Source organism: Cebus imitator, unplaced genomic scaffold, assembly GCF_001604975.1.
Source record: "Cebus imitator isolate Cc_AM_T3 unplaced genomic scaffold, Cebus_imitator-1.0 Scaffold212, whole genome shotgun sequence".
NCBI classification, from domain to species: domain Eukaryota; kingdom Metazoa; phylum Chordata; class Mammalia; order Primates; family Cebidae; genus Cebus; species Cebus imitator.
This window is the reverse complement of record NW_016107527.1, coordinates 1,521,987-1,529,538: the sequence shown is the minus strand read 5'-3', so window position 1 is coordinate 1,529,538 and position 7,552 is coordinate 1,521,987.

The following is a 7,552-nucleotide window of genomic DNA, read 5'->3' as shown; positions in this document are numbered from 1 at the left end:
TCTGGTAGGCTGGTTTTCATGTTACTTCTGCCTCCTTAAGTACATCAGGCTGGGGGGAGGAGGTGAACTAAGAGTTCATCAGCTTAGGAGGTAGAGGAATTTAATCATAAGTTTGCCTTTTCTTCAGATGATTAAACAATGAGTGTTTATGAAATCAAGAAAAATGTTTACCCCCACAGTTTTCTTTTCAAAGACTTCTCTGTGCACTCTGGCTAATTTAAAAAGAGCCCCATAGGGTGCTTATTTTTGCACACATATATTGCCAGAGTAGTTCCTGTTTTGGTTTAAATGTGTTCCTTCTTTTTAGTCAGATGAAAGAGAACTTTCTTTAAAAAGAACTTGTCTGCTGATCATGTTTGTTAGAATGAGCCTAAATAAAGCTTCTGTTAAGAGCTTAACTGTTTAGTTAAATCCTCTTGGCTAAATTATCTGGCGAATATTTGTCCTTGGATGATGTAATCACAGTCCTCTCAGTACCCTCTTTCCAACCTGAAATGTGTGTCTCTCCCTCTCCTGAGGACTAGTAGGAAGTGTCTTGAGGAAGAAGCTTTTACACTCATTCAGTTAACTTATTCCTTGTGCAGTTGGAGGTTAGGGTGTGGGTGTATGAAATATGCTAGGCACCGAAAGTGAGCATGATTAGTTGTGCATGAGGTAAGGGGCTAGGAGGGGACTGCCTAGGTTAAGCCATAGAGAAATGACATCTTGAAGGCGTTAGATAAGAGAGAAGAATCTTTGAAAGGAAAAGGTCACGGAAAAAAAGTAGAAACACCCTTCCAAAATTTGTTGAGGTCAGCCTGGTATGCAATTATAAAATTAAGCTTTCCTGATATAGTTTTCCTCAAGAGAAAAATCTGGGACGATAACAGCAAAATAGGCAAGTAAATAAATAATGAATTATTGGTAAGTGATAAACACGGATGAATCTCAAAAACATTGTGCTAAGCAAAAGAAGTCAGACACGAGAGACTACTTATTATATGACTTTATTTATATAAAATGTCCAGAATAAGCAAATCTATAGAGACCAAAAATAGACTAGCAGTTTCCTGGAGATGGGGTGGGGGAGGGATGGGCAGCAGTGGGGGAAAAAGGGCAAGTTGAAATTTCATTGGAGGTTATGAAAATGTTCTGAAACTGATTGTAGTTATGGTGCATAACTCAGTAAATTAACTAAAAATCCTTGAATTGTACACTTGAAATGGGAGGATTTTATAATATGTAAAATATATCTCAATAAAGCTTCTTAAAAAAAAAAGGCAAGAACATCATCTGTTCAAAGGAACTAAGGATAGATCTTTTTGAGTATAAAGATAGAAGTCCTCTTAACTATTACAATCTCCCATCATATAAATATTGTACAGACAGCTTTGTTTCTACAAGGGAGAAAACCAAGAAAAGAACCATTCCTTGAGTACTCTAATGGTTTATCTTTTACTACTGTTTCACTTTTTAAATCTGCTTGTGAGATAAGCAGTAGGGTTGGACATTGAAAACAAACAATAACAACAAAAACCACATGGCAACCATTCTTTGAATCTGATGGTCAGCATTACAGTTAAAATTCAAATTGGCTTTCAGAAGATGAAATCTTCTACCTTTCGCTTGATGAAAGGTTTAAATAGAAATCATACAAATATGGATTTTTTTAAACACATGCATTAATGCTAATAAAAGGATGCTTTGCTCTCATATTTTACAGTCAAAGGGAAAACTTTCACTTTGCCCTCTGAAGGTTCTCTTAAAATTTGTCTACAGGTAGAACAAGAGAACCGGTATGCAAATTTATTAACACGCATGGGGGGAAAATTGGGGAAAACCACACAGAGTAATTACCCTAATACCCAGTGTGGTACTGTTTCAGAAAAATTCTAAGACCATGCTTTTTATCTACTCTTAAACCAACACAATAACAATCAACACTTCTGTGACCCCAAAATATGTGGGAATTTCTCACCACCAACAACCAACAAATCATTTTTGCAGTGAACACCAACAGGATGTCCTCCAATTCAATTCCAATACTATCTACCTGGAGATTGCATCAGATCCCACATGTTGAAGGCTCAGACCCCAAAACTGCCCACCACCCCAAACACTAGTATCAAGTTCAGAACTCTGGAACTTCTCTTTTTTTCTTTCTTTTTCTTTCTTTCTTCCTTCCTTTCCTTCCATTTTCTTTTTCTTTCTTTCTTCCTTTCTTTCCTTCCTTTCTCTTTTTCTTTTTTTCTTTTCATTATTCATCAAGAAGCAGGCCTCTTGGAACTTCTTGTCTACTGGCTTCAAGTTGGGATTCCTAAGATCTCCTCCCTGGGCAGGTGAGGTACAGGAAAGGGGCATGGAATTTCCCCTCATTGAGTCCACCACCATCCAGGAACCTCTGCATGTTCAGCTATAATGGAAGCTCTTTGAACCCTGTCCTCTTGGCTTTTTATGGGGGCCTCATTACATAAGCATGATTGATTAACCCATTGGCTAACAGTGAGCAAGTGGACCTTCAGCTCCTTTCCCCTCGGTGGAAGTTGAGAGGTAGGGCTGAAAGTCCCAACCCTCTAATCATGCTTTTGGCTTTCAGGTGACTAGTCCCACCCTGAAGCTATCAGTCTGTTTTAGCATACAAAAAGAAAGAACTTTGGAGATTCCAAGGATTTTCATGATTGTATGATAGGAAACAGGAGGGAAACCAAATGTATATTTCAGAATATCACAGATTCAGATGCTTACATACTCTTTCTCAAGGGGAGATGGGGGATGTAGAGAATTGTTCTAATGGGTAGTCAGTCATTAGGGAGAATGGATAGATTAGGGAGGCTGAAGGCAGAGATTATGGGAAGGTGAGGAGTGGAGCTGGGCTAGAACAACCATTGTCATATTTCACAGATCCAGTCCCCCAGGTAAGCTCTTGGAGCTGTGTTCAGAATAACAGATGAAAAATCTGTCTTTGCATAGTAACTCCAGTCTCTGCTCTTCTCTGGGGGTTGATCTTTCCTGGTTATTTGACCAGATTTCTTGGGAGGGAGTATTAAGACAATTGCATTTAAGCTTTCTTAGTCAGATAAGGAAATTCCAGAGTCTCTCTTGGTGCTTTGGAAAACAGGATATGAGAGACAGGGAGAAAGGAGAAAGGTCACAGCGAGACGGTGGTTCTGGGGCTAATTTCTCAGGACTTTCAATTTCCAAAGTGCTCAGCATGGTGAAGTGCCATATTTTGGTGAACTGTTTTCTTCCACCCAGCAACATTTGACCACATCGGATTGTGAATTTAGCTCTCCCTCAGTATTCTCAGAGAATTGGGTCCCCGACCTCCAAGGATACCAAAATTCAGAGATGTTCCAGTCCCCAATATAAAATGGCATAGTATTTGCATACAATCCATGCACATCCTCTTGTATACAGTCATGCATTGCTTAAAGAAAGTTCTAAGAAATGCATCTGTAGGCGATTTCATCATGTGCAAACATCATAGAGAGTACTTACACAGAGTTAGATTGTAGAGCCTGCTATACACCTAGGCTATATGGTATATGTCTTATTGCTCCTAGGCTACAAGCCTATACATCATGTTAAGGTACAGAATATTGTAGACAATTGTAACATAATGGCAGTTTTGTATCTAAACGTAACTAAATGTATAAAAGGAACAGTAAAAATATGGTATTATAATTTTAGGGGAAGAACTTTCTTATATGTGGCCTCTAATTAACTGAAATGTTATGCAGCTCATGATTGTAATTTCAGTCATCTCGAGATTGCTTATAACACTTGATAAAATGTAAATGCTGTGAAAAGTTGTCATGCTATATTTTTAAATTTTGTATTTTTTTAATGTTGTATTATTATTTTTTATTGCTTTGGTTTTTTTTGGAACATTTTCTTTTTTTGTTTTTTTTTTGAGACAGGGTCTCCCTCTGTTGCCCAGGCTGGAGTGCAGTGGTGCGATCTTGGTTCACTGTAATCTTCACTTCCCAGGCTCAAGCCATCCTCTTACCTCAGCCTCCCAAGTAGCTGGGACTACCATGCCTAATGTTTGTATTTTTTGTAGAGATGTTGTTTTGCCATGTTGCCCAGGCTGCTTTCGAACTCTTGAGTTTGAGCGATCCTCCCACCTCAGCCTTCCAAAGTGCAGGAATTACAGGTGTGAGCCACTGCGCCTGAGATTCTCCCAAATATTTTCAATCTATGGTTGATTGAATTCATGAGTGCAGAACATGAAGATTCAGAAGGCCCACTATATTATCTAGCTATATTATGTAGCTGAAGATTGTTTCTGCTTCACTTAGGGAAAATAAGTATTTATTAAACAAATGGATAAGGGGACACAAAATCGTGAGGAGGCTCTCACTTTATCTTCATCCTTATCAGAAAATACATGCGATTTGGTGGAGCATGGTGGCTAATGTCTGTAATCCCAACACTTTGGGAGGCTGAGGCAGGCAGATAACCTGAGGTCAGGAGTTAGAGGCCAGCCTGGCAACATGGTGAAACCCCATGTCTACTAAAAATACAAAATTAGCTGTGCGAGGTGACTCACGCCTGTAGTCCCAGCTACTCGGGAGGCTGAGAAACAAGAATCACTTGAACTTGGGAGGTGGAGGTTGCAGTGAGCTGAGATCACGCCACTGCACTCCAGCCTGAGCAATAGAGACTCAGTCTCAAAAAAAAAAAAAAAAAGAAAGAAAATACATGCTATTTGATATGCCAGTAATAACTATTCTTTTCTTTAGAAACCTTTTCTTCCATGGCTAGAACATAGTCTTTTCAGGAATTTGAGTGTCTGACTTGCTGTACCCCATTAAGTGAATATATCCTAAATTGTATTTACCAATAAGCTTTCAACCCTTAAATTTCCACTGAAGTATATTCAGTGTACCCATCTTTTCCACAATCATGTTGGTTATCTATATGTAGGACTTCTGTATTTGTTTTATTGTACCGTACTTTTGCAACATGAATGTTCCTTTGTTTTAGTTGACTACCTAGTTTCGAGAGAACGATGTGACTTCATCCTAATGCACTTAAATTCTAATCTACTTTGAGATTTTAAGTTTGAGTTTCCATAAAAATAACAAGTTGCTGTTTTTCTCTCCTCCTCCTCCTCCTCCTCCGCATCCTCCTCCTTCTTTTAAGAGACAGGGTCCCACTTTGTTGCCCAGGTTGGGGTGCAGTGGCACAGTCATAGCTTACTGTAGCCTCAAACTCCTGGACTCAAGCAATCCTCCTGCCTCAGCCTCCCAAGTAGCTAGCACTACAGGCATGCACCGTCAAGACTGGGTACATTTTTTATTTTTTGTAGTCAGGGGGTTCTCACTATGTTGCCCATGGTGGTCTCTAATTCCTGGCCTCAAGCCATCCTCCTGCTTTGGCCTCTCAAAGTGCTGGGATAGCAGGCACAAGCCTCCATGCCCAACCCTGCTGTTTTTCTTTGAAGTGAAAATAAAGCATAGAATATGCAAACATTTGTTTATATGGGTATGATACCAAGCTTCCTATGATCCTCTCTCTTGAGAGCAAAATGTGGACACCATTACTGGATAAGAGTAACTCTAGCTTGCTTAATGTCTCAGAAACTGGGAGGAATGGAGTTTACCCGGATTATAGAACCTAAAGGAAGCAAATAACAACTCACTGAAAACTTAGTTTATTTAAAAGGCAGCTTTTATCTATTAAATTGACGCGCTTTTTTCTTTTAAAGAAAGAGATTTCTATTGGATACTGTATATACCTGAAAAAAAAGTGTTTTTTTTTTTTTAGGTTATTTTTATTGATACCTAATAGATGTACATATTTTCAGGGTACATGTGATATTATGACACATTCATATAATATGTAATAATCAAACAGGAGCAATTGCGGCATCCATCTCTTTAAACAGTTATCTTTCCTTTATGCTGGGAACATGCAAATTATTCTCTAATAGCTATTTTGAAATATAAAATAGATTATTTATTATAGTCACTGTATTTTTTTTTTTTTAATTTCTGGAACATACTCTGGAATGTGCTGATTTATCAAACATTAGATCTTATATCTTCTATCTTTTTTTTTTTTTTCTTAAGACAGGGTTTCACCATGTTGGCCAGGCTGGTCTCGAATTCTTGACCTCAGGTGATCCACCCGCCTTCGCCTCCCAAAGTGCTGGGATTACAGGCTTGAGCCACCATGCCTGGCCTATCTTCTATCAAATTGTGTTTTTGTACCCATTAATCAATCTCTTTTCATCCCTTCTCCTCCCTAACCTTCTTGGCATCTAGTAGCCATCAATCTATTCTCCATCCTCATGAGATCTACTTTTTAAGCTCCCAATATATATATGAGTGAGAACATGTAATATTTGTCTTTCTGTGCTTGGCTTATATTTTTTCAATTGTTTTAAAAATATTTTTGTTTTTCCAGCACAAGAAAAAAGTGGGAAGCCTATTTAACATAATGACCTCCAGTTCCATTCATGTTGCTGCAAAGGACAGAATTTCATTCTTTTATCAATGGCTGAATGTTTCATTGTGTATATATGTCACATTTTCTTTATCCATTCACCCACTGAAGGACACTTAGGTTGACTCCATATATTGGCTATTGTGAATAATACTACAATAAACATGGAAGTGTAGGCATTTCTTCGATGTTTTTAATTACAGAATTTTGCCATTACTTTTCAAAGCAATGGTTCTCCAACATTAGTGCCTAGATAGTACCCTACCCCCAGAGTTTTTAATTCATAGGTTTAGAGTGAAGCCAAAATTTTGCATTTCTATCAAGTTCCCAGAATGACTCTGACGCTGCTGGTTTGAGGAACACATTGGGAGAACCATTGAGAAGTCCCAATCCCTTGGTTCATTAGTTTAAGGGAAAGGGGAGGCTGGACACAGTGGCTCACGCCTATAATCCTAGCACTTTGGGAGGCTGAGGAGGGAGGACTGCTTGAGACCAGCAGTTCAAGAGTAGCCTGGGCAACATAGGGAGACCCCATCTCATAAACTAAAAAAATTAGCTGGGCATGGTAGTGTGCACCTGTAGTCCCAGCTACTCAGGATGCTGAGGTGGGGAGTGCTGCGGGGTGCAGGGAGGATAACTTGAGCCTGAGAGGTAGAGGCTGCTGTGAGCTGTGATTGTGCCACTGCACTCCAGCCTGGGTGACAGAGTGACAGACCCTGCCTCAAAAACTAAGTAAATAAAAGGAAGGGGAGGTCCATGTACCCTTCCTCCTCATTCAGAAAGTTATAAGTACTAAAGGCCAGGATTATAATTTGTAAGAACTTTGTAGGATTCTTCAAAGTTTGCAATGTTCCAGAGTTGATTCTTATCATTTCTTTCCCCATTCTACTGTTAAACCTTAATACTGAAGAAGTCTTTGGCAGCTGGGGAGGTGCAGATACACACTCAGTAACCCTGACCACCAGAGGGTTGCCTCCGGTGACAAAATAGATGGTGAGAGCTTTAAAAAGAGATAGGCTCACGCCTATAATCCCAGCACTTTGGGAGGCCGAGGCGGTGGATCACCAGGTCAAGAGATCAAGACCATCCTGGTCAACACGGTGAAACCCCATCACTAAAA